The sequence below is a fragment of the Trachypithecus francoisi genome, unplaced genomic scaffold (assembly GCF_009764315.1).
Source record: "Trachypithecus francoisi isolate TF-2019V2 unplaced genomic scaffold, Tfra_2.0 Lachesis_group17, whole genome shotgun sequence".
Taxonomy (NCBI): domain Eukaryota; kingdom Metazoa; phylum Chordata; class Mammalia; order Primates; family Cercopithecidae; genus Trachypithecus; species Trachypithecus francoisi.
This window is the reverse complement of record NW_022681462.1, coordinates 91,790,758-91,817,252: the sequence shown is the minus strand read 5'-3', so window position 1 is coordinate 91,817,252 and position 26,495 is coordinate 91,790,758. Positions and strand designations below refer to the sequence as shown.

Here is a 26,495-nt window from a genome sequence, read left to right as displayed (position 1 = left end):
GAAATGTGAGAGCAAAGGTTGCAGTCTGTGCCTGAAGCAGGAGGAGCGAGAAAGCCAGGGCTGTCCAGGGAGCAAACCGCTCTGCCACCTGCTGGGGCACAGATGAGAGCCCTTTTCAAGGACCAGTGGACTCATGGGATGGAGAAGCTGGAGCCCCTTGGAAGAGTTATGTGCAGGGAGACTGTCTGGTGGAGGAGGGAGGGGTGGCGGGGTTACCAGTGGAAGGTGTCCACATTCTTGGCATTTTGAACAAGGAGTTGTACAATACACACAAACAAAGCAAGGGAAGAATGAAGCAACAAAAGCAGAGCTTTATTGAAAACGAAAGCACACTCCACAGGGTAGGAGCTGGCCAGAGCATAGGGGCTCAAGAGCCCCTTTACAGAATTCTGGGGGTTTAAATATGCTATGGAGGTTTCCCATTGGTTACTCAGTATACAACCTATGTAAATGAAGTAGTGGCCCACAATCAGTCTGATGGATTGCTTTCTACAACCGATCAGTTGTGGAAATAATTGGTTGTGGAAAGTAACTAATCAGAGGCTGAAGTTACAAAGTTACCCTCCAATGCAAATGTCTGATTTGTTACAGAAAGCAACCCCCTTTTCCAAGCAGAAAATGGGGGTGGGGGGTGCAAAGGGAACAGCCTCCAGTTCTTTTGTTACTTAGGTATGGAAAGTTGGGGTTTTCCTTTTGATTTAGTTATAGGAAGTCAGCGTGCCTTTAGGTTCCTTGCCTCCACACCCCATTCTGCCTCAGTGGGATCCAGCACAGTGGCGGGTTGTGCAATGTCTCGGGAACAGAGGCCTCTCTCATGTCAAGAGAGATGTGGGTAGAGGTCCTCAGTAAACGACTCCCTGAGAAACCCACAAAACATCCACGAAAGAGGGAGAGATGTTTGCCAGGGCTAGAGGGCTCAATGCCAGGTCCACAGCCTGGTAAGACCTTTCCTGCCTCCTCGCTCCTCTCCACGGCTTCCAACCCTAGTGGGGCCTGAAATAGCAGCCTGTGAGAGGCGGAAGTCTGGAAAAGTAAATAAAACAAAACAAAATCAACATACATGCATCTACATCTGTATCTGTGTATCTCCACATACATCTGCTGTGGTCCTTTATGCATACATACATATACACATGCACATAGATGTATATGTATAGAAGTGTGTTTGTGTGTGTGTGTGTGTGCGTGCTCACGTGTGTGTGCATACTCCTATCATAGCCCTTACTCACTCAATCAAGGCTTCTAAGTCTGGGTGAGGCCTGCACAGAGACACGAGGACATATTGAACTTGCTTAAGAATTTGAGGTTTTCATTAATACTTTGGGTGACCTTTTTAATAATCAAAATGAGATTGCTTTCATGTGCACAAGTGATCTGAGGACACTTCTTTCTGTGAGTGTGACCAGAAAAGCTTTTGTAACAATGGAGAGAAAAAAATAACTCTCCACCCACCTATTCTAGTGAGTCCTGCCCATTCAGTGATGCCAGTTTCTTTTTTATTCTTCCAGAAATATTGATTGCAAACACGAGTGCATGTGAGTGCAGAGGGACAGGCCTACTCTCTGTATCCCTCTCCTGGCCCTCCCTGTGCTTTTGCTTTGGTCAGCAGTCTAACGGAGGAGGTAAGGGGCATTTGCAGTCTTCTCCTGTTTGTTAGAGCAGCCAAGGCAACTGGTGGGTAGATGTGGAATTGGGGTGGGGGTGGAGTTGGGGGTTGGCATGCAGGTTCACTTGTTTCAGGGCTGGCTTGTGTAGCTCCCTTGGCATCTAGGATTCCCTGGAGAGATTGGTGTGAATTGTCAATATGCTTCCCACCTGGTTACACAGTGTCAGCATTCCCCTGTCTTCTCAAAGTGGTCCTCCACCCCTGCCAACTCTTTCTGCCTTCTATGCAGGCTCCAGAACCCTAAAGCAACCATCTCCCACACTGCTTGGGCACCACTGGGATCTTGATGATTCATTGTTGCCCATTCCTGCCTGGAAGGCTACATCTTTCTCCTGTGAGCCTTTTCTTAACACTTAATGGCACCACTGTGCGTCAGCAGACATCGTGTCTCACGAAAAAATCTAGGCACCAACAAGACGCCCCCTTCCCTTTGCGTGTGCAGAAACACCCATGTTCCATGGGTGACTCTTGCCTGCTCAGTTCCGTTTGCATCCTCCAGCACAGCCTCCCTTCAAAAAAGGATAGTAAATATGCTTTTTAACTTTTTCATTTTAGGTAAATTATCTCTCCTTTGTACGTTTTGTTAATAAACTTAGTAGGTCCTTTTGTAGTCATGAAATAATATAGAAGTAAAATAAGTTTTCATTTTCTTGAATAAGAAACGAAGTTGTTAACATGACATTGTGATCCCCTGTCCCAGATCCCTCCTTCCATCCACAGCTGGGGCAAAGCATTGCATAAGGGGATCCTTGTTTTTCCTTCAGTCTTCCTTCAGGAATCTGGGAGAGCTGGGAAGGAAACACGGTCTCAACTTGCCATCACACATTAGATGCATGTTGTCCCCCTACTCTATGCGAATGTGTAGGATATTATCATACAATCAATGTAGTTATACTACTCAAAATACATAACTTTGCCCCAATGTCTTCCCCAATTAGAGATTTATACTCCACAGAAAACTTACTTACAAGGATGTTTGTAAAAGCTGAAGACTGGGAATGAGAAAAATATTTTATTATTTAAGTGTTGGGTTAAGTCATTACGTAATATCTATACAGTCAAATCAATAGTTGGAAGGTATAGATATTACATAATGACTTAACCCAACACTTAAGTAATGAAATTATTAGGTGAAAATTAACAGTTGGGCTGTATACATATTATGCAATTACTTAACCCAACACTGTTAACAACAGTCAAATTAACATTTATATATATTCAACATTTAAGATATAACAGATGTATCTTCTCTAAGATATATCATTAAGTGAATAAAGTTCATTTTCAATTACTATTTAACATCCCCAAATTAATACATTGTTTTACTTACGTAGTACCTTAGCAGAAGTCGGCTATGTGGTTTCTAAGTCGGCTATGTGGTTTCCTTTGCTTAATTTCTCCAAATCAGGCTCTAATGAAGGTCTCTGTCCTTAGATTTTTACTGTGCATGTCTGACTGTTTCTTTAAGATAATCCTGGTATTAGAATATTTGGATGATAAAGTACTCACATTTGCTATTTGGGCACATATTGCCAAGTAGTTTTCCAAAAGAGTTGTATACACTTATAATTTTATTAGCAGAGTGTGTGGAGATTCATCTTATCAGGGCCGTTTTTGTGTTTGGCACATCCTCAGCCCCCAAAGATACTCATTGTACTCATGCCTGTTGGTACTTGTGAGGGTTACATATACTCATTACCCTTCATGCAACTCCTTTCCTTTGAGTGTAAGCTGAACCTAGCAATTTGCGTCTAAGGAGCAGAAGAAGGCAAATGTAATGGAATGCAAATTCCATGATTATGTTACAAATCACCTTGACTTTGTCTTTCTAGGACTCTATATCTTGCTGCACTCTCTCTTGCCTTCTTAGCTTGGATTCTTGGTGAAACAAGCCACCATATTGGAGCATTCCACCTGCCAAAGAACTGAAGGCAAGCTTCAGCCAACAGCCAGCAAGGAACTAAGATCTTCATCCCAAAGCCACAGGGAACTGAGTCCTGCCAACCACCACATAAGTGAGCATAGATGGGATCCTCCACAGTTGAACTTTCAAATGAGACCAGAGCCCCACCTGACAATTTAATTGCAATCTTGCAGACAACCCTGAAGCAGAGCACCCAGCTCTGTCATGCTGGGATGCCTGACCCACAGAATCCATGAGAGTATAAATGTGTGTGTTTAAGACTCTAAGTTTTGAGGCAATTTGTTATACAGCAAGAGATAATGAATACACTTTTGTTACTTTTCATTTTAGGTAAATTATTTCTACATTGCTAATTTCTTTAATAAACCTAGTCAATCCTTCTGTAGTTGTGAAATAATACAGAAGTAAGAAAAAAAAAACCCATTTTCTTGAATGAGAAACCAAGGTGCTGACATAACATTGTGATCCTCTGTTCCAGGTCTCTCCTTCCATCCACGACTGGGGCAAATAATTGTATATGGGGATCTTTGCTTGTGCTACTCCTCCCAGGTGGACATCTTCTCTTCTCTGCGATTTTCAGTGAGAGCATTTATTCCGCACGGATTTGAGTTCCTAGTATGAACTTGAAATCAAGGAGGAAAAAGATATTTGGAGATTTGATGTGCATATCTCACATCCCGCCTCCATGCCATTTCTCATGTTGTGACTCCTCTTGGGAGCCTCTTCCTTCTTCATTTTGACTTTCAAAATTTTCTCCCCATTACAAAGCCCCATGTTCTCTATGATGTCTTCTTTCCAACCCTCTGGTGCCCATCTGCCTCTAAATGTCTACGACATCAGAACCACATAGCAAAGCCTGATGTTATCAATTCTCTCTGAGTTGGTAAGATGTCTGGGCCTTAATCAGTTATGAACAGGGAATGAGTCAAACCAAGTTATAGTTCCTAAAATAGTTGCATGACCCCTAGGCAGCCTTGTTATGAAATGCCATAAGATGAAATTAAAAGGTCACACAATTATTGTTTTTCCTTATTACCAAGGTTCAGAAATACACTTAACACATTTTAGCTCTTAATTATTTTAAGTTCTATAATATTAAGTCTTTTAATGAACATTAACTTAAAGCTGGGCATTAAACATTCAACTGTGAACTAAATGTATACTCTCTGACCCTAGCCAAACAGAATTTAAGTTTTTAAAAATGTGGAAATCTAATTAGCTATCACACTTAGGCCCCAGGAGGCCACTCATAATGTGTAACTGACACTTCCAGGTGTCCTGCTGGTGGCTTGAATCAATTAGTGATCTTTATTGAAGCTGAATATAATTAATTACACAACTTTGAGATGTTCAAGTCTAATTTCACTAAAATTACATCATAAAGCTGGGGCATTTGCAGGGCTTCTGACAGAAAAAAAAACCAAGCATGAATAATTACTCAGTTAAACTCATGGCACATAAATTCATACCACAAAATTGAACTCCTTTAGCTTACCATTGTCAGAGATAAAAATACCCTGAGGTCACACACATAGGATTGTTGAACAGGTGCTCACTATTGAAGAAGCATGTGTGTTACTTATCTAAACTATAAGCCTATCAGGGGACTATGTGCATGGATATTTTTCTCAAACATATAAGTTAATTTCTTATTCACTAGGATGACACCACCATGACCTATTTCTGATATGAGGTGTGTTCCCTGTCATCCTAGCTGCAAGAAAGGCCTGAGCAATAGGAACTGTTACAGAGAAAACCAGATCCAACACATACAAAAACTTAGGATCATAAAATACTTGAGAATCGAAGCTAATTTTGCCTCTTCCTCTAGTCTCCCTAAAATGTGATTGTAGGTTACATCTGAGACAAAATATCTCAAATCAAAGACATTTGAGATAGTTTCTCAGCATCTATGTCAGTTATCTATTGCCACATTAATACTGTGTAAAAAACCGCCCTAAAGGTAATGTCTTAAAAGAAGACCCATTTACTATTGCTCAGGAGTCTATAGGTCAACAGAGCGGTTTTGTTCTGCTGATCTTGGTGAGTCTGTTTGGCAAGTTCTGGTTTGAACCAAGGCTTACTCACTTGTCCGGTGGTTGGCAGGCCATTGGCTGATTGAGGATGCCACTGTTCCGTGGGCATGCTTTTAATGAAGATCTCAGGGGTGAGAAAGGGAGAGAGAGAGAGAGAGAGAGCAAGCTGCAAGGCTTCATGAAGCTTGGCCTCAGAAATGGCACCACATCACTTTTCCAACATTCTGTCCCCAAAGCAGCACAAAGACCAGCACAGATTCAAGGAGTGGAGAAATAGACTCTACCTCTTAGAAGAAGAACCTGTAAAGTCACAAAGTAAAGAAGGGGGAAAATTGGGTCTATTTCCCAATCAATCTACCACAGCATCCAGAAATGGATGGACTTATTCACGTTTGCACTCAGAAATATATAATTCATTTTCATTATTCTTGATAGTCATATTCTATAAAGATGCTGTGAATATTGCATTAGTGGGTACTGAATTATTGCTTCAAGGGGAAATTTGCTTTATATAGGCTTATTTGTCAACATTATTCTTGTGAAACAAGCCAGTCTCATCAGTGCTGAAAATGTGCTCTTCCACATAGCCCTTTTCCTGTGTAATACTTAGCAGGTGTTTTCAAAATTCTTCCATAGTCTCCTGATCTGCAGAAATGAATCTCCTCTGCAAGCTTAACATTTTTCACACTGCATTGCCTTCTGAATCATGTGAGCCAGCCAGTACCAGCCAAGAAGAGTGTAACATTTTCCTGACCATGAGTTATCTGACCGTAAATTTGTTTGGCTTTCAGCCTCACAACAATGCTGTCCCTTTTTAAATTATCTTTACATTAGTTGTCATCTCATGAATCCATCCATTTAGCTACTTCCCCATCTTTTCCATCTTCATCATGCACCATGGACTACATGCTACTTCAACATCTTCTGGAGCAGCCTCGCATGTGGATCTGAAAATTCCCTCTTCCTTTTTCTGGATGTATCTTGTTGTTGATTCATTCACATGGAACTCAGCCAACAGCACTGTAACTCGTGCCTGCACGAAGCTTAGCTAACATGTATTCTCTCCAAAAGGTATATCACAGTCTCCTTGCGCTGAGGAACACTAAACGGCACTTTAGCACCATGCTTGGAGGCCATTTTAAACAGCCAAATTGTCAACAAAAAAGCACAAAAATACAAAAAAAAAAAAAAAAAGGCACTAAATAGACCACACACACAAAAGACACTTGTTTATAGCTTGAAAGCTGAAATAAGAAGGAAAGGGTGTCTTGTTCAACCTCAGCTGGGAACAGGCGCATTGAATGGTTTACATTTTTTTGCAACTCTCTTCTAGTCCATGAGTGACCACAACATCACTGCAAGGGTGGATTTTGGGGAGTTACAAGTAAATTTGTGCAAGTAGACCAATTTGCAAATATGCAATCTGTGAATAATGAGGATGGTCTGCATATGGAAGACCTGCTCTGTGAAGTCACTGAGTCAAGTGCTGGGGAAGAGGCTGCGCAGGGACCAGCCCTGCCCTTGAAGGTGCTCACCGTGTATCAGCCAGAAGGGGCGAAAGGAATGACAGCACCAGCTCCTAAGGGGTTACATTCTGGAAGGAGAAAATGTCTGGGGAACACAGAGGTGGCTTCCAGTAAGAATTTTCATTCTAGTTGTGGTTCAGGGTCACTGTTTCAATCTTTACTTACAGAATCTACTGAGGGATGATTGAGTTTGGGATCCAAAGGTGTCCTGGGCAAAGGCTGAAAAGAAGCCCAACTCTAAAGTTGGTGGTGGTGTTTGGATTTAACCAGATTCTTATTTCCGGTTGAATAAGCAATTGGTGGAGCTCATATCACCGCTGCTCTGACTGCCTGCTGTATATCAAGCATGCTAGGTGTTGTGGATGTACAGCGTTGGGAACAAGGTGACTCCTCCTCCAGGGAGTCTCCCCTGGGGGTGACAGGGGAGGCACAGGCATACCCAGCATTGCTGTCACAACTGGACGAGAGAGAGATGTGGGGCTCCAGAAGGACAGGGGTTGTTTCCAGATGGGGATACCTGGGAAGGTTTCATGAGGCCACAGGTCATGTTTGATCTGGGCCTTTAATATAGGACATGTTTTCATACATTGCAGTGAGTGAAGGAATGTTTCAATCACAGGGAACATAGGTTACATAGTCCAGTGTTTCTCATCCTTTTAAAAAGCATTACCCTATAATTCTAACTGACTCTTTTTTCTTTTTAATTATGAAAAGTCATCAAGTTTAGTTTTCTATATTTTGTTTTTTGAAACCAGTAATTGCACTGTTTGCTTCATGTTTACTCTCCCTGCACCTCTTCTCCCCATGACAGTGGTACTGCCTTATTCCCATCTCCAAGACCAGTTATAGGAGACAGTGCATTCCTAGATGGCAGAGAAGGAAGTCAGCTTCAGCTCTGTGCTCCCAGAACCTAGCACAGGACCCGGCCCAGAGCAGATGCTTAGGAAGCGTTTGCTGATAGAAAAGATAAATGGGAAGAAGGAAGGAAGGAGGGGAGGAAGGAAGGAAGACAAGAAGGAAATAAAGAAGAATAAAGAAGAAAAGAAAAACCGATAGGCAATCACGTTGCCTCTAAATGCACTACTTGAATCAAAATCACCTTGAATCTTTGTTTAATTAGTAAGCGCAGAGTATCTGCTATGCCTGATGGAGACTCTGCTGCAAAGTTGTCAGGGATGGGTCAGGAAGTCTGTATTTTAAATAGCACAAATCCACCAGAATGCATAGGGGATTCTGATGGACAGCCAGGTTTGGGGACCACTTATGCAGATATGCAGATACAGGATGTGAAATCATTAATAGTATTATTACATCAGTGTTACAAGTTGTCAAGAATGGGCTTCCCCCACCTGCCTTCATATACCTGCCAGTATCACAGGTGTTGCAAGAATGAGCCCTGCCATAGATGCAGAAGTGTGCCTGCAGCTCTGCTGGCCCTTTTCTGCTCTCTGGAGCTGATTACCTCTGGGGACAGGAGAATTGGATGACCTTAGAGAAACCTCCCTTGTACTCTTGTGCTTTGAACATTTTTTCTCCATGTATGTACTCAAGTTGCCTACACAGCTTGTGAAGTGCAGGTCTTTGGGATCCATTCTAAAGATGGAATTTCCAAAATGGAGCCTTCCCTATGATAAGATACAAGAGGTTAGTGACACAGGCACTCACTATTTGATATGCAAGTGTTTAATATTTGATCGAAGGCAACACGTCCCAATGCCTGGATGTTTGATCTCCAGTGCCGCCTGCTCTCATGATTCATTAGGGTGCAAAAAAAAAAAAAAATCAGAACTTCTAATTATATTTATCTCATCCATTATGTAAAAAAAAAAAAAAGAAAGAAAGAAAAAAGAAAAAGAAAAAGAAAAAGAAATGGGTGTAGCATCAGCACCAGCACAGCAGTCCCCTTGCTCTGAGCCCCTCCCATTTCTCACCTGGATAAAGGCAGTAGCTCCTGATTGAACTCTGCTTCTGCCCTTGCCCCCTGCCTCACAGTACTCATCTTCTCTCACGGGCACGAAGGATACATTTAAAACGTCAGTAGGGTCAAGCCATACCTTTCTCAAAGTCTTCTGATGACTTTATTTCACCCAGTTAAAGTCAAAGTCCTTAAGGCCCGATGCGATCTGTCCCACTGTGTCCTCTCTGACTTCCTCTCTTCCCTCAGGGGTGGCTTACTCCCCTGCACCCACAGAGGTCTCCTCTGCTCCACAAACACGGTGGGCACACCCTGCTCAGAGCCTTTGCACTGGCTGTTTCCTGTGACCAGGGGCCTGAACTGTAAACATCCACGTGCCTCTCTCACCGCCTGAGGTCATATTTAAACATCATCTTCTCAACCTGCCCCCATTACCCTCAACCCCCTTACACAATGCATGGCACATACGAGGAACTCAATCAATTCACTACATATTTATTGAAGAATTGGTTGAATTAATAGCTATATTTTATATGCAGTGAGTAATATACTGAAGTTATAATGCATGTAACTAAGCGATAAATCACACATATTTAGTTAGATGGTCAGTGTCTTTTCTTTTTCTTCTTCTTCCCCGCCCCCCACTTGGAGAAAGTCATTGAGTCATTTAACGAACATTGGTTCAGATATCCGGGAAATGTGCGACGTGTTTCTAATTATGTACAGGAGATGGCGCTCATTCCCAACAAGTCAAGCAGTAGCAGGCACAGGACTGAACATCTCAGTCTTGGCGTTTTTTCGTCTTGCTACTTTTGTCATGTGAGTAATGATTGGTGGCTCTGGTACCATTGTGTGACTTAGCCATGCTGGTAATTGAATAATTGTACCCTGAAATTCCTGCCTGTGGAGAAGGGCTTGAGATCCTTGTTTTACGGACGTCAGCTGCCTGTGCCAGGACGGAGTGTATATTGGGCGGGGACTCCCCCTGCCCCAGTGACTTGGCAGCCTCTTTTGTTAGAGTCTTCTTCCCAGTGTAATGCCACAGACCTTCTCAGGGATCCTTGTGCACGCAAGACCTATTGCCCTTGCAATGACTGTTGCTTGCTGAGTACTGGTTACCAGGCAGGCACTGGGAGAAGCCCTTTATGTGCAGAGTCTGATCCTCTCAGCCTCCCGGAAGAAAGAGATTTGGAGTTTCATTTTACAGAGAAGGTAACTAAGGCCTTAAAAGATTAATAGCAAGTGACATGGAGGGATTTCTTTCCCAGTAAAGCAAACACAGAAAGTCTCTGTGCTGCTTTTTCCCCTGTGCACAGAAGTCCAAGAAACTAAGAACTTAGAGGTAGGCAAGTTCAGGCTCCATGTCCTTGAGGAGTTCTGCATCTGGTGAGCGGGAGAGAGACAGTCACGCAGACAAAGTCTATTTTCAGGCAACTTGGAATACATGTTGAGACAAAAATATGGATTACTTGCCAAGGGGGAACTTCATACAGTACCTACAAGGTTCTATGGAATTTTTTGTTGTCTTATTTTTGTTTTTGCTATTAGAGAAAAACACTGGTTCCCAAATCCTCATGTGAAAATTTCCAGATTAGTCATTTTTACTTGGGATCAAGCTGAATGCAGATTGTGCTTCAGTGGGTTGGGAATGGAACCTGGGACTCTGAATTTCTAATCACCTGTCATGTGATGCAGATGCTGCGGGTTCAGGTACCCCAATTTGAGTAGGAAGAGGCAAGTGAAGTGAGTGGCCCAAGGTCTGGCTCATGACTCATGAGCTAAGAATCTTTGTGTGTGTGTGTGGTTGTTTTCAAACTATTTTTAAAGGGCCGGTGGGGGGGGGGGGCGGGGGGAAGAAGAAAAACTGTGCAACACATGATATGTGGCCCACAAAACTTAAAATATTTAGTATCTGATCACTTACAGAAAAAGTTTGCAGACCCCTGGGCTAAAGTTAAACTGTTGACCTCTTAATAAACTCCACTGGAAGAGCAAGGTGGTTAGTTTGGAAGAAAGCAAGGCCTGCTCAACTCCACCCTTTCTCTGGGATTTCTTGCCTGCAGGGAGCATAGATTCTGGGAGCCTCTTGGTAAGAGTCTCCGCGGAGCCAGAAAGGGGCCTGTGGTCTCCAGTGTTACACTGATGGCATCAGTCTGTCCAGTGATGGATTCAGGAGCCCACTTTTCCGTAGACTTAGGTGAAACTCTTCAAACTACCTTATCAATAAAAAGGTTTCTATCTGCTTGATTCTTATTTCTGTATCTTAGTGATTCAGAGACTGAGTTGGAAGGGGAGGAGGAGGGCTCCTTTAGAGCCCCCCAAGCCCCAGTCTTTCCTATTACCTTCAGGCATTTGTTCTGTGTGTCTGTGTCCTTGTTGGACCCTAGGGCAAGGCTTGCATTCTAGGTCTGACTGACAGATACGTCAGCCATGCATGGCCGCAGACTCACCATCCTCATGCTACCAAATAACTCCTCTGTCAGACCATGCCAGTGGCTGATTGTCATATCAGAGGGCTCATTGCCAATCAGAGTTAGATCTGTGAGCTAGGAAGCTGATGTGCGTCCTGGGCGCAGGCAGGCCTTCCCCAGTCTGCAGTCCTCCCATGCCATCTCTGCACGCTCCTCTGGGGAGCAGCCGTCAGCTGCTTTGCAACAGGGGGCCAGAATCATGGGAAAGTGGGGCTGATTTCACAAAAGCTGCAGTCATATGTTTTTTACTCTTCAAGGTGTAACCATGGTAATGAGATCAGATGAAAAACCCTCAAATGCACATGGCAGTTTGGGGTACTGGAGAAGGGTTTAATTTTAGAACCTGAGCCTTGCTTCATGGAACAAAGAGCAGTGGAACGGGGCTTGCCACAGACCTTCCATAGCTTCCTCTCCCTCCAGGACTGCACAGCCTGTCTGATTGCAGGCAATTTTTGTGTTCATCAGTTGTGGAATTTGTTTGGCTTGTGACATTCTTCTACTGCCGCAGCTATTGTGACAGGGGTGTGCCATTAGAAAGTCATTCTGTTGTGGCAGTTTTCAGGAGTATCAACCGAGCAACAAAATAACCGAACTCAAGAAAATGCAGCTGTTCTAATCATTCCATATTTAAACGAGGCACTTCATTTGCTTTCGTAATCCTTACCGCAAACTCTACAGGGGAGATACCAGGATTATCCCCATCAGACACATGAGGAAATTGAAGTGCATAGGTTGTGTGAGATGCCCTGAGGTCCCAGGATGAGGAAATGATGCTGTTGGTATTTGATCCAAGCGATCTGGCTGAGAGCCTGCACTCTTAACCATCGCGTGGCCATCACAATCCAGCATCAGTTATGTGAGCTGCAGACAGGGCCACCTGGAGAAAAGAGGATCCCTGGCAAGGATGTAGGACGCTGCAACTTAAGAATTTTCAGTCATTGCTATTGCCCATGCATCTGGAAGGGCCAATCTCTGCTCCCATAAAAGGCAAGGCTCTTGGTTATAATTTCCAAGTATGAATGTATGTCCGTCCTCCCAAGGTTGCAGGGCTGGAGAAGAGGGAGCAAGAAGGGATCTCTAAACTCTGCCAGAGGTAGGGAGTGAGTGTGAAATCAGTGTCACGTCTTAAAAAACAAGTTTCCAGGATGTATAAACAGCTTCTAAATGTGCATACATGTTAATCCACTAATTCAATTTCTAAGATTCATCCAAAGGGAATAATAAAAGCATAAGAAGTTTTTTCTTTTTTCTCTTGAACAGTGTACACATTACAGCTTTATTTGTAGCAGAAAATTTTCAAAAGAGCCTATGCAGTCAACCTTTGGGGATTTATCATGTAAATAAGTAAATCTATTAAGTGGAATAAAAATAGCTAAAAATATTATTTTTGAGAAACATTTAGTAACATAAAGAAATATTTGTGATATAGTCCTGTGTGAAAAAAATCAGGGAGCAAAATTAGGCCACGTGCAGTGACTCACTCCTGTAGTCCCAGCAAGCACTTTGAGGGTTGATCCTCGAGCACAGGAGTTTGAGACCAGTCAGGGCAACATAGCAAGACTCCATCTCTACAAAAAGTAAAAACTCAGACAGCCATGGTGGTGTGCACCTGTGGTTCCAGCTACTTGGGAAGCTGAGGGAGGAGGATTACTTGAGCCCAGGAGTTTGAGATTACAGTAAGCTATGACAGCACCACTGCACTTCAGCCTGGGTGACAGAGTGAGACCCTGTTTCTAAAACAATAACATCAACTACAAAAATTATATGCGGCATGAACTCATAAATTTGTGGAGAGATCTCTTTATATATGAGATTGAGAAAATGATCAGAATATTTCAGAAAGATAGAATTTGGAGACATGTTAATTTTCTCCTTTATATTTTCCTAACTTTCATAATAATCACAAACTCTTGCAATTAACAAAATTTTTGTTAATGACAGAAATAATGATAAAAATAAATATTACTTATTTTTTTTTTTTTGAGACGGAGTCTTGCTCTGTCGCCCGAGCTGGAGTGCAGTGGCCAGATCTCAGCTCACTGCAAGCTCCGCCTCCCGGGTTTACGCCATTCTCCTGCCTCAGCCTCCCAAGTAGCTGGGACTACAGGCGCCAGCCACCTCGCCCGGCTAGCTTTTTGTATTTTTTAGTAGAGACGGGGTTTCACTGTGTTAGCCAGGATGGTCTCGAACTCCTGACCTCGTGATCCGCCCATCTCGGCCTCCCAAAGTGCTGGGATTACAGGCTTGAGCCACCGCGCCCGGCATATTACTTATTTTTATTAAGTGCTTACAGTACGTTTGGTGATATAAGAAAGAGATCTATATTTAAAGTACTTTCCTTACAAAGCCTAGCATGATATGTATTACTGTATCTGTTTTACCAAAAATTAAATGAAAAGATGAAGAAATTAATTGACTTCCTCAAAATGTAGTAAATAAACAAATTATTAAAGGTAGCTAAGTATAAGCATTTGTGACATGCTCAAGAAAGGAGTTGGCATCTGTGTGGCTGCAGACAGAGCTGAGGAAATCACAGGAGTTGGGGAATGAAAGGAGAGTGGGGCTGAATCATAGAAAGCCTCGAATGCCATACTAAGTGGGGAACTCTATCCGACCGGCAATGCGGAATCAGATGCACAAATTAAAAGGGAGAGAGAGCGATCATTATAAGACGCATGCGTGTGTGTGATAAAGTCTCAAGGAGTAGTGCTCAGCAGCACTTACTGACATTGCATGTCAGTTCCAGCTTTCATTAGGGACTACATTTCCATACATTCCCTGCAACATAGTTGTTACAGAATTCTGGGGAGTGTTCACAGAGTTTCCCCGCATGAAAAAGGCAGAGGTAGTCAGCCCTCCAGGGTGTCTAGAAGCAGATGAACACAGTCAACACAGAGTATCTTCAAATCCATTATCTCTGTTTCTTTCTTGTTTAGCATCAAGTCATGTGCTATTTGCACTGCAGGGGCTCCATTGTCCTGTGTGACTAATTTCTTTGCCACCTCAGCCAATGCTTGGAAAATGCTACAAACCTAGCTGCACTTGGCATGTGCCTTCAGCCTGAGAGATGCCAGTTCTCCAGCCTGCACACTCCATGTATGTCACCTTATTTGCACCACATAGTTCTCTCCCTATATTACTGTGACCCTCCACCTCACTCAGCCAGCACGTGCCACGAATCCTCGAGTCCCTTTCTGTTAAAACTTCTTGATTGGAACATCAATTGTATAGTCAACAATCCTGGCCATTTTTATCCAAACTGTGCATGAGGTGGCACAATGTTCCAATCATTTTCTTTCCATCTGGGTGTAGATCCATAAATATAAATATCTAACACTTTCACAACACTTATTCTGTGTCAGATGCAGGTCTCAGGATTAACTTACATTAACACCAGTAACCCTCAGGATAACCCTTCAAGGTAGGAGCCATACCCACTTTACCAAGAAAATAAAGAAAGTCTCAGGGACTTGCCCGAGGTCACAGCAGAACTGCTAAGATTTGAATTCTCAGTTTTGATTTCAAAGTCAGTGTTCTTAATCATTGCACCATGCTGCCACTCAAGCCAGAAGAGAACATACCCTAAAAACTTAGTGAATCTTCCTCAATCACAGTTAACATAGTTTCTCTATTCATGATGTTCCAACTCTGAAGCTTTTGATGTGCCATCATGGCTGGTTTTAGACAGGTGTGTGATGATGATGCCATTAGCTACTATATTTAGTGCTTCCCTCTCCCTGTCCCTTCTTCGGCTACTTAGAAGATCCCTTATTTTCTCTCTTCTTTCTTTGGTAAATCCTTTCTTTCCTGGTTATTGCACATGGACCCATGGTTTCCCCACCCATCTGCCTTGCTGAAGATTCTTGGTCCAGTCTCCAACCTTCCCCCACCATCCAGATGTAAATGTCCAACAGTGGACTAGATAGCTCCTCTGTGTGTGACACAAAGACACCAAACTCAGCACATCCCAAACCAGGCTCATTGCCTTACCCTCCTACCTTGCCAAAGGCTCCCCCTGTGTCCTATTTCCAGTGAGAAATCTCAGAGTCAGTTTTGACTCTTGCTGTTCCTTGACTCCAGTGTCTCCTGAGTATCCCCTTTCTGTTGATTTTTATCTCTTCCTCCTTGGAACTAACACTTTTCTGGCTCACCTTGCTCTGGTGTGTCCTTTTTTTGAAATGGTTTTCCTGGACCTGAGTTACAGTTAGAAACTCAGGGATCAACAGTTTTCTTAAAACATTATACTCCTCCTCCCTCCTCAATTTCCACCAACTTAATGCCTGGAAAACATCCCAGGTGCCAAGATAATGTAGCTGGAAAGTGAAACAAGAAACTTAACAATTTCTAAAAGAAAAGGGCTCTAGAAACTTGCAGGGTTATTGAACAGGACAGAGCAAATTTGTAAAGCCATTGAATCTACAGGAAAGTTAAGAACTTGGTGCCCGCTTTCAGCCAAGGAACTGGAAGGTAGCCTACTGATGTCACTCCTTCTCTCAGACATCTACCCATTCTTCATGGGCCAGATAAATGTCACCTCCTTCATGAGCTTCTCCTGCTGGAACTTCTTGGCTCTCTAGACTACCTGAGTAATTTATTTACCCCTTGCTATGAACTGCATCTCTATGTCTCCCCACAAATTCACATGTTAACATTCTATCCTCGAAGTGGTGGTATTAGGAGGTGGAAACTTTGAGAGGTGATTTGGTTGTAAGGGTAGAGCCCTTGTGAATGGGATTAGCGTCCTTATAAATGAGGCCCAAGGGCCTCAACCCTTTCAACCCTTTCACCCTGTGAAGACACAATAAGAAGATGCCGTCTATGAATCAGAAAGCAGGCCCATAATAGACACAGAACCTATCCATGTCTAGATCTTGGACTTCTCAGCCTCCAGAACTGTGAACAATACATTTCTGTTGTTTACAGCATCTGAGTCTGAGGTAGTTTGTTTTAGCAGCCCCAGCTGACTAGGGTACCCCCTTCACATGATACTCAATGATGCATGACCCGTATTTTCATGCGCTTGTCTCTCCTGCTAGGTTGCAAACTATAGACCAAAGTCTGCATCTGTCCAGAATAAGCCTGGCCACAGAGGCACTTCCTAAAGTTGGCTGAGTAAATGAATAAATGAACACAGTTGGCCAAAAGCAGTGTGCTAGATTGCATGAAAAAATGGCCATGGTAATTTCTCCCTAGCATCCATGCTGTTGGCTGACTTTCCCCACACTGACACTGAGTTTGGCTGTGTGGCTTGTCATGGCCTGTGGGATGATAGTGTCTATGACACAGGCATCTCTGCAGGGCTGACTCATAGAGGATTCCCCTCTCCCTTTTCACTCAGAACTCTCAGACCACCATGGGAATGACCTGAGCCACACTGATTGATGCTGAGTGGTGAAACAGAGGACTGAGAGGCCCCAACCTGCCAGCTGAGCCAGGCACATGACAATGCCTGGTGTGAACATCAGCTGAACTGGCTCAGGTCTTGAGAACCACCAACTGATGTACGAAACTATGAGATGAACAGAACATTCATGTTTAAGCTTCTTAGGTTTGGAGTGGTATTTTATGCAGCAAAAGCTAACTGGACAGTCACAGATAACTAATTTTCAAAGAAATTGATATGGTTTCGCTGTGCCCCCACCCAATCTCATCTTGAATTCCCATGTGTTGTGGGAGAGACCACAGTGGGAGGTAATTGAATCATGGGGGCAGGTCTTCCCCATGCTGTTCTCGTGATAGTAAATAAGTCTCATGAGATCGGATGGTTTTAAAAAGGGGAGTTTCCCTGCACAAGTTCTCTTCCTTCTTTGCCTGCTGCCATCCATGTAAGATGTGACTTGTTCCTCCTTGCCCTCTGCCATGATTGTGAGGCCTCCCCAGCTGCATGGAACTATAAGTCCATTAACCTCTTTCTTTGTAAATTGCCGGATTTCAGGTATGTCTTTATCAGCAGCGTGAAAGCAGACTAATACAGAAAAGAAGTGCAGTCAAGCTGTGTATTCACTAAACAGCTTTTGCTGCTGGTAAAATGGAAACAAATAAACAAAACACCCATATTCTAGTCAAACAGCCTTAAACTCAAGTCTAGGTTATCACCCACTAGCTGTGTGATATTGAACAAGTTACATTGCCTCTTGGATATGAAAACTGTCTTTCAGGTTCTCAAAAAATGTAATGAAACTATACTTATAAATTAGCCAATACAAACTACTGCATAGTACATGGTCAGCATATGTTTGGCTATTTCTCTTGGCTGGTCTGTGATTGAGAATAAAGCTCTGACTCTCTTCCCATGGACAAAATTCTAACCCTTGTCCCCTCTCTCCTAAGTGCAGACAATTCTTTGCTATTTAAGTATATGAACCAAACAGACTAAGTCAGTTTGTACCAAATCACCCCAGATTAAGTCCTGAATTGTTTCTGAGGAGTTAATTCCTTACACAAGTATATGGATCAGCCTTGGAATTGCATAGGTGCTCCTTCTTCATTAACACTTCCTACCTCAAAACCAACAAATAAATAAAACAGTGACCAGATTAGGAGGACAATCAAATTTCTCTCAATGTGGGTTCTCTCCCTGCCACATTCTCTACATGTCCAAGCAAAATCTTAGATAAAAAGATTTGGGGCACCTATTCCCAACTCTTCCTTTCTTGTAATTTTAAGGCACTCTGGGGCCCCAGAGTTAGAACATTTCTTGGGGCCGGAGGGGTGAGTGCAACACTTCACCAACCGTTTATGATTATTGGCTGATTAGCCATGGTCTCTGCCATCATAATGCACTCACTCTACTAGTAGGAGACAATTCTATGAGTGCCACTATATCAGGACAGCTATGGTGTGTGTATGTGGTATGTGAAAAGCATCAAAGAATTTTCAACTTTCTTTAATCTGCCACAAATGTTAGCAAACTTGTGTTCCTTTTCCTCTACTCACAGGGATCAAAGGCAGATAGTCAGAAAGGAAAAGACACTGTCACAGGCAAACCTCTTTAGTATTTTGATCATTAGTCCTACCAGGCAAGTCAACTGCACAGAAAAAAGACATGACTGGAATAATCATGGGATCATTCCATGTAACCATATGATGTGTATGGTTACACATTTTAATGTTAAGTATGTCGGGTGTTTCAAGCTCTAGGCTAAGTACGTAATAGCTTTATTGACCCAGGGAATTTAAAAATGGTGCAAATGTCACTACCACAGATAGACCTGCCCTTACCATCTCATCTAGAATAGGTCCCTCAGCTCACCTTCTCTGCCCCTTGTCCCCTTGGCCTCTTCCCTTGCTTTTCCTTCTCCACACCACTTATGGCTCTCTGAAATCCTATTATTTATAAACTTGTCTACTTCTTTATTATTAGCCTCCCCAGGAATATAAGTTCCAAGAGGGAAGGAACTCAGTATGTCTTGTCTGTTGCTGCCTAGAATGACACGTGGCACACAGAGGGCTCTCATTTGTTGAATGGTATGAGATGGACATCATAGCAATGGGTGAGGAGTTGACTTGTGTCTCTTTCTCCAAATAAGATGAGAAGCTCTCAGGACTGGGACTGTGTCATATGTGTAAAACCAGCTCCTAGCACTGTGCCAGGGACATCATGGGCCCTCAATCAATATTGGGTAATGAATGGGACAGGAAAATCCACTGGTAAATAGTAATATGCATTACAAAAGGGTAATTTCTGATATCAGAGTTTTTCAGAATGTTAGGGGAACTCAGCCATTAAGTTCCCTTGGATGGATGTATTTTAAGGAGTCATTGCAAAGGTAACGAGATATAAGACTTGTATTTTTATTTATTTATTTGCACTTCTCAAGTAATTTGGGTTGCTACAATGTAATTTTGCTAACTCAAGGTCATCACTGAGAATGTAATTCTTAGCATTATCATCTTACACTGTATTTAACAATTGCCACATCTTTCCTCCCCAGTAAGACAAGGATCTTTATGTCGATAATGACCAGCTCGGTGCTTTGTTTACAGTAGATGTTCAGTAAATGTTAAGTTGAATAAATTGATGGGTGGCTGAGCATTTCTTATCACTCTCTACTGTGGCTGCTGTGCCCTCAAGGACTGTCCAACCTTCTGGCTAGCTGACTCTACATATGCCAGCTTCAGGTGGCTGTCCCTTTGGAACTGCTGTGTCACCTTCTGGTAGTTTTCTTGCTTCTCCCATGATCATTTCAGTCATGTCTTTTTTCTGTGCAGTTGACTTGCCTGGTAGGACTAATGATCAAAATATTGAACAGGTTTGCCTGTGACAGTATCTTTTCCTTTCTGACTATTTGCCTTTGATCTCATGTGAGTAGAGGAAAAGGAACACAAGTTTGTTAGCATCTGTGGCAGATTAAAGAAACCTGAAAATTCTTTGATGCTTTTCACATTAAGAAATGGGTCTCTTTCCCTACCTATTAAATCTGGACATCATCAGTGATGGTTTTGACCATTAGAATACTGCAGACCTGGCCATGTCAGTTTCCAGGCACAGGCTTAAGTGATGGTTTTTGCTCCTTGTAGCTCTCCTGAAGCCCTAACCCATCAGATAAGAAGCCCATGTACCTGCTAGAGGGATATGAGGAGGGCCTTTGAGACTTCCTGTAGAATAGAAGGATCCCAGCTGAGCCCAGACCATCAGCCAGCCCACCATAGCCCCAGGCTAGAGAATGAAGCCATCTTGGACTCAGCAAAGAGGCCAGCTGCCAGCTGAATGCTGCCCAGGGAGTCCAGTTGGTGGCACAGGGGACAGAATTGGTCAATCACATTCTGCCAGGATGCCTGGCCTAAAAAATCATGCAATATAAGAAAGCAATTATTTTAAATCACTTCGTTTTGGGGTAGTTTGTTATGTGACAACAAAAAAGCAAAATAGCATAGATTATAAAATAAGATTAAATAAGTCTCAAATGGTCACTTAAATATAATGCTGTGGGTTAAGTGCATGAAAATTGTGATCCACATTGTGGTTCTTCCGTGACTGTGTGCATTTCTTTTCTGACTCTCCGATGCGTTCGGAAGTGGTGAGCTTGCTAGAGAGTGGAGTGCCATAGATGAGAGCACCTACTGTTTGCAAACACTGTGGTAAACAAAAATGAGGTACTGGTTGAACAAAAATGAAGTTATTGGCTAGAAAAGGGTACATAAACCAAATTAACAAGCTTTTATTAAATACCTGCATCACTTCTGTTACATTGTTTTGAGGGTTCAGAGAATTAATAAACAATATTATATGCATTTAATTTACTAAATACTTGTGTTTCTGATCTGTAAAAGATATAGGACAGTCAGAGGGTAAGAAATGAAAACTATAAACATTTGTGATTAGTTGTACCTTACATTTGTGTTGGCCCTGATATCCCCAAACATTTTTACAGTAAATATACTATTTTATTCTTATAAGAGGCCTACATGATTGCCAGGGCTAGCTATTTTATATTTTATAGATTTACAAACAAAGGCCTGGAAACATACAGTGGTTATTACAGGCTGCATTGTACCCCACCCCAGACCCCGCATTCCTGGGACTTGTAAATATGTTACCTTATATGGTAAAGGGATTTGACCATTTTGGATTATTCAGGTGGACTCATTAAAATTATAGGGTCTTTTTAAGGAAGGGAGAATAGAGCTAGAGTGAGGGAAGGACGATGGAAGCAGTAGTTAAAGTGCAATGCTTTGAAAATGGAAACCTGGGCTACTAGACAAGCAATGCAGATGGCCTCTAGATGCTGGAAGAGGCAAGGAAACAGATCCTCCCCTATAGCTTCCAGAAGGCAATGCGGCCACACTGACACCTTGATTTTAGCCTGTTACTGGCTGAATTATGTCTCCTCCCACCAATTCATGGATTGAAATCCTAACCCCCAGTACCTCTGAATGTGGCTGTATTTGGAGACTATCTTTAAAGAGATAATTAAGGTTAAGTGAGGTCAATAGTTAAGAGGTCAATAGGGTGGGCCCTAATCCAATATGCATGGCATCCTTATAAGAAGAAGAATGTGGACACAGATATGCACAGAGGGATGCCCATGTGAAGGCACAATGAGAAGGTGGCCACCCCCAAGCCAAGGAGAGAGACCTCAGAATGAAATCAGTCCTGTCAACACCTTGATCTTGGACTTTCAGCCTCCAGAACTCTGAGAAGATAAATTTCTGTTGCTTAAGTCATTCATCTGTGGTACTTGATTATGGAAGTCTGAGCAAATTAGTGCAGTGGTGTGTCCCTAGCTGCTTCAGGTCATTAGAGGCAGAATTGAGAATGGATCCAGGAGTTCGGGCTCTTAGTGCGTTTCCTGCTGCCTAAACTACCGTCCCTTCTGCTGGACTCTGGTGCAATGGTTACAAATTGCTTATATTGTATTCTGAGCCTCCATCAATCTCCTCCAGCCATGCAATCTTGGAAACATTACTGAAATTTTCTGAGCTGTGGTGAGGACTATAGTATGTACCACCTGTTCAGTGACTCTTAGATATTTTTTCTGGTCTCTGTATTCCAGATCAAAAGAGGATGAATGGAGTTCTCCAGCAAAATTCCTGAGAGCCCTTCCCTAAATGTTGATCACTTAATAAAATAAAGAGAATAGAATGGAGGAATGAGGTATGAGATCATGAGAGTACAAACTGCACACGAGGGAGAGCGTTTCTTTTCTAGTGTAAACTGTTAAATTTTGCAGCAAGTCTCTCTCCTATATCAGCTATAGAATCTGTAATCGTTGCAGGGGTGGAAACCATTATGCATCAATGTCACTCTCATCAAATAAAATGTAAGTGCCTACAGAGACGCAGTGTGGTCTAAGGAGTTTTGCAAAGAACCCATAATTGGTATCCTGCTGTTCAAATCATCGAGAAAGTAGGAGCTTGGGGCAGGAGATCCTGGCTGCAGATTTTATACATGATTCTCATGAACCTTGAAATGTCAGACCAAGGCCATGCTGCCCCCTCCCCTATTCAGCAACTTCCCGAGGGCTGTTCTTCCTCTGTCATGGACAACCAGTGCTGTGCGAGGATGTTCTCATATCCCAGAAAGCCTGAGGTAGTTTCTTACAGCCAACACAAATCTGTGATTTTAGCTCCAGAACCAGAGTGGCAAGCCCAGGGAGGCAGAAGATGATCCAGGCACCTGCCTGTGCGGCTCAGGAAGCGAGGGCAGTCCTCTTTTGTCTTGATGTTTTCTTGTTTGTTTGTTTGTTTTGAGACAGAGTCTCACTCTGCTGCCCAGGCTGGAGTGCAGTAGTGAGATCTCGGCTCACTGCAACCTCTCCCTCCCCAGTTCAAGTGATTCTCCTACCTCAGCCTCCCGAGTAGCTGGAAGTACAGGCACGCACCATCACGCTTGCCTAATTTTTGTATTTTTAGTAGAGACAGGGTTTTGTCATGTTGGCCAGGCTGGTCTCAAACTCCTGACCTCAGGTGATCCACCTACCTTGGCCTCCCAAAGTGCTGGGTTTACAGGTGTGAGCCACTGTGCCCAGCCCTGTTTGTTGATTTTTTCAGATGGAGTCTTCCTGTGTTGCACAGGCTGGAATGCAGTGGCACAATCTCAGCTCACTGCAAGCTCCACTTCCTGGGTTCAGGTGATTCTCCTGCCTCAACTTCCCAAGTAGCTGGGATTACAGGGGCATACCACCACACCCAATTAATTTTTGTATGATTTTCAGTAGAGATGGGTTTCACCATGTTGGCCAGGCTGCTCTTGAACTCCTGATCTCAACTGATCCACTTGCCTGGGTCTCCAAAAGTGTTGGGATTACAAGCATGAGCCACTGCACCTGGCCAGTGTTTTGTCTTTTCTGAGATAAATCTCAGTTCTCATTATAGTGAGAGCCTGAAGAAACAAGTACACAGGCCCATGGACCCTACTCAGTTGCTCTGGCAAACCTATCAAAACCAGCAGTGTGGAGCTGTGTGACACTGAATGCCAGAGCATGTTAGTGCTAAAACCTGAAAAATCCTGGATCAGAAAATATGTATCTTAGAATAAAAGAACACAACATACTCTTTAGCTCTGTCTTCTGATAACTCTCATTTTTTTGTCTTATTTAACGAAAGATACGTTATAATCAAACCCAATCTTTTTCTCATACAACTAAACAAAAATTCCCCAGGATAGCTTCATGAGCCCAGCGTGCACACCTGCGGACCATTGGTAGTCATACAAGGCCCCGAGTGCCAGGTCAAATGTTGCTGTGGCATTTAAATGATGATGCTTACTCATGGCTCATGCTTGCTGTTAACTCTTCATGTTCTCATTCATATTTTTGTTAACACACGTTTTAAGTATGATTTACTTTAAGTCACGTGCTAAGCATTCAAAAATTAATGAGCGAGAGGCCCTACCTGCAAAGAGGTTTACAGTGTCGTGAAAACATAGTGGTACAATTATGATTGGTTAGCAGTCTATGTTATGCCTTCACAAGTGTATCATTTACATAAAGAATTCTCAAAAATGCTGAAATGTATGGCTATGAGCCCAAAAGCAGCCTCATACTTCCTCAGGGCTATGGAGAGCTTCTTCCTGCTTAGCCTACCTCCTCCTGGGCATCGAGGGTAAGATCACAGATCAATTATAAAAGTACCTCTTACGAAGAGCTAGCAGGCAGCCCCAAGTATGCCTCTAAGAGTTCAGTCTAGAGTCCAGAACCGCCAGTAGGACTATTCCAAAGTACAGTACCTGGGCCACCGGCTACTGCTACAGTATTGGTTTCCAGACTGCGTATGGTGAGTATGGAGAGAGATGGGAAGAGGATAGACTGATTAGAGGAGAGAGAAAGAGAGGAAAAGGGAGGAACAGGGAATAAGGGAGTCAAGAGTAAGTAAAGAGAGAGAAAGAGAAGAATGCTCAAGTGAAGGAAGGACTGGGAATGGGAGAAAGAGGAGGAGAGGAGGAGAGAGCAAAGTTAACAGTCCACCATGGCCTTGTAGCATCCAATGATGTTATATGTTTATTTTTCAGTCGTTCCTATTACAGGTACATAGTAACAATCTCTGTAATGTATGAATATTACTCATTCATAACTTATAAATACTATTTTATTTAATAGGATAATCTAGGTGAAGTCTTATCTGAGGACAGAACTTCTTAATGTGATGAGCATTGCATTATGTATGAAGGATTTAAGATGATACCCATAAGACTTTAGCAAGAACGTTGCAGAAATAAGTGTTCCTTCGCGTTTGACATGGATTCACTCACTCATTTAACCAAGCAAACTTTTTTAATGGCAGACACTGGAGAAACAAAGATATTAAGACACAACCCTGCATTCTAGGGGCTCCTAGTCTAGTGGTGGGACAGACAAGCAAACATATCATTATGCTTCGGTGTGAAGCACTAAGAGTTTGAAGTCCAGAGTCCTTTGGGACACACGGGGGCGGCAAAGATGCCTGAGCTGAGACATGAAGGTCCATTGTCATGATCTAGGTGAACAATGCAAGGGATCAGCATGTGCAAAAGCCAGGTAGCAGTGTCTATTTTGGGAGCTGCCAATAGAGTAGAAGATGAGGAAGGGTCCATGCAGGAGATGAAATCAGAGAGCAAAATATGGAACAGAAGGCAAGAGGCTTTGTAGGCTGCTATCTTCTGGGGGCTCTCCTGCTGAAAGTCTCTGTAAAACTGCTTACACTTGGCATTTTTTTCTTAGAGGTACTTGATCTCCTGATTCTCTTTTCCTTCCCTTTCTTCCTTCTTTCCTTGTAGCTTTCTTTTAATCTCATGTGCTCCAGAAAAAAATGAATCATAAAAGTGACCTCTGTAACCATCAACATAATGGGTCCTGCAGTTGGGAGTTAGAAGCTCCAATTCCATTTGATAGTTTTTTTGACCCCAGCAGGTCCTTTCTTCTCTTTGGGCCTCAGTTTCCCTATATCTAATACATGGGAAGGAGGGGTTGATAAGTTTGCTTAAATTGTCCTTTTAGACTGAAATGTTCTCTATTTTGCTCATCAGAACTTAGATTTGCACAAGAAAGACTCAGTTCTTAGAGTGTTGGGAGAAGGTTTGTTGAACAATTATTAATTTTTGAGGCAGGCACATTTTTGTTTTCAGTCTTATCAACAATAGATTGGTGCTGGAAGGAGAAGCCTGTCACTGTTTTCCTCCCGGTGGTGCCTTGCAGGGCTAGTGTGTGTCCTGAACTCTACATATACGTCAGAACATCTCAAACCCAGCCTTGGAGCTTGAAAACAGCCTCCTCCGAGGCCTGGGGAGTTGAGTTTCTCCATTATATTTTGGCTCTTTTAAGTTTAATATTTCTGCAAACTTTTCCTCTGGTTATTTCTAAATAACTATTGTTAATTTTAACCATTTACTGATTGCCTACTATGCACCATTTACTTGTCATCTTTGAATATATTACTTGCTTATTCTATGCAAAAAGCACATTAAAGTGTGTATTCTCACCACAGTTTCGTATATGAGGAAAATAGAGTTCCTCTTTAAAAAAAAAATTTTTTTTTAAGAGACAAGGTCTCACTCTGCCACCCAGGCAGGAGTAAAGTGGTACACAATCCTAGCTCACTGCAGTCTTCAACTCCTGGAATCAAGAGATCTCCCTGCCCCAGTCTCTAGAGTAGCTGGGAATACAGGTGTGAGCCACCATGCCCAGCAAAAATATAGTTCTTCAAAGAAGTGAGATCGCTGAATTGTAAAGAAATAACTCAGAATTTGAAACCAAATCATGTGACCCAATCCTTTGCCCTTTCCACTCTGCAGCGTGTCCTCCCCAAGCCGGCCCTAGAACCCACACCTCTTCCTCTATTGGGCTGCCTTGTGCTGGGCCCCAGGGATCAGCAGCTCAGAAGCACATAGGGCATTATTAGGTGGTGTTCTTGCCTCTTTCTGTGAGAGCCAGACCCCTAGAATCTCACTGTATGTCCCAGGCTCTCAATAATTAGTTATTATTTATTGATAATTTAATCTTCACAATAGTTTTGTGAAGCAAGTATCATTGATTCCATTG

General features: G+C 42.8%; 1 long non-coding RNA gene across 1 annotated transcript in view; it reads left to right on the top strand.

The window, feature by feature from the left end:
• Positions 1 to 1,554, top strand: part of LOC117063031 — a 33,212-nt gene extending 31,658 nt beyond the window's left edge. Inside the window, exon 3 of the long non-coding RNA XR_004428681.1 lies at positions 1,509 to 1,554. This is a non-coding gene — a long non-coding RNA (uncharacterized LOC117063031). The remainder of the gene's footprint in view (positions 1 to 1,508) is intronic.
• Positions 1,555 to 26,495: the final 24,941 nt, after the last annotated feature.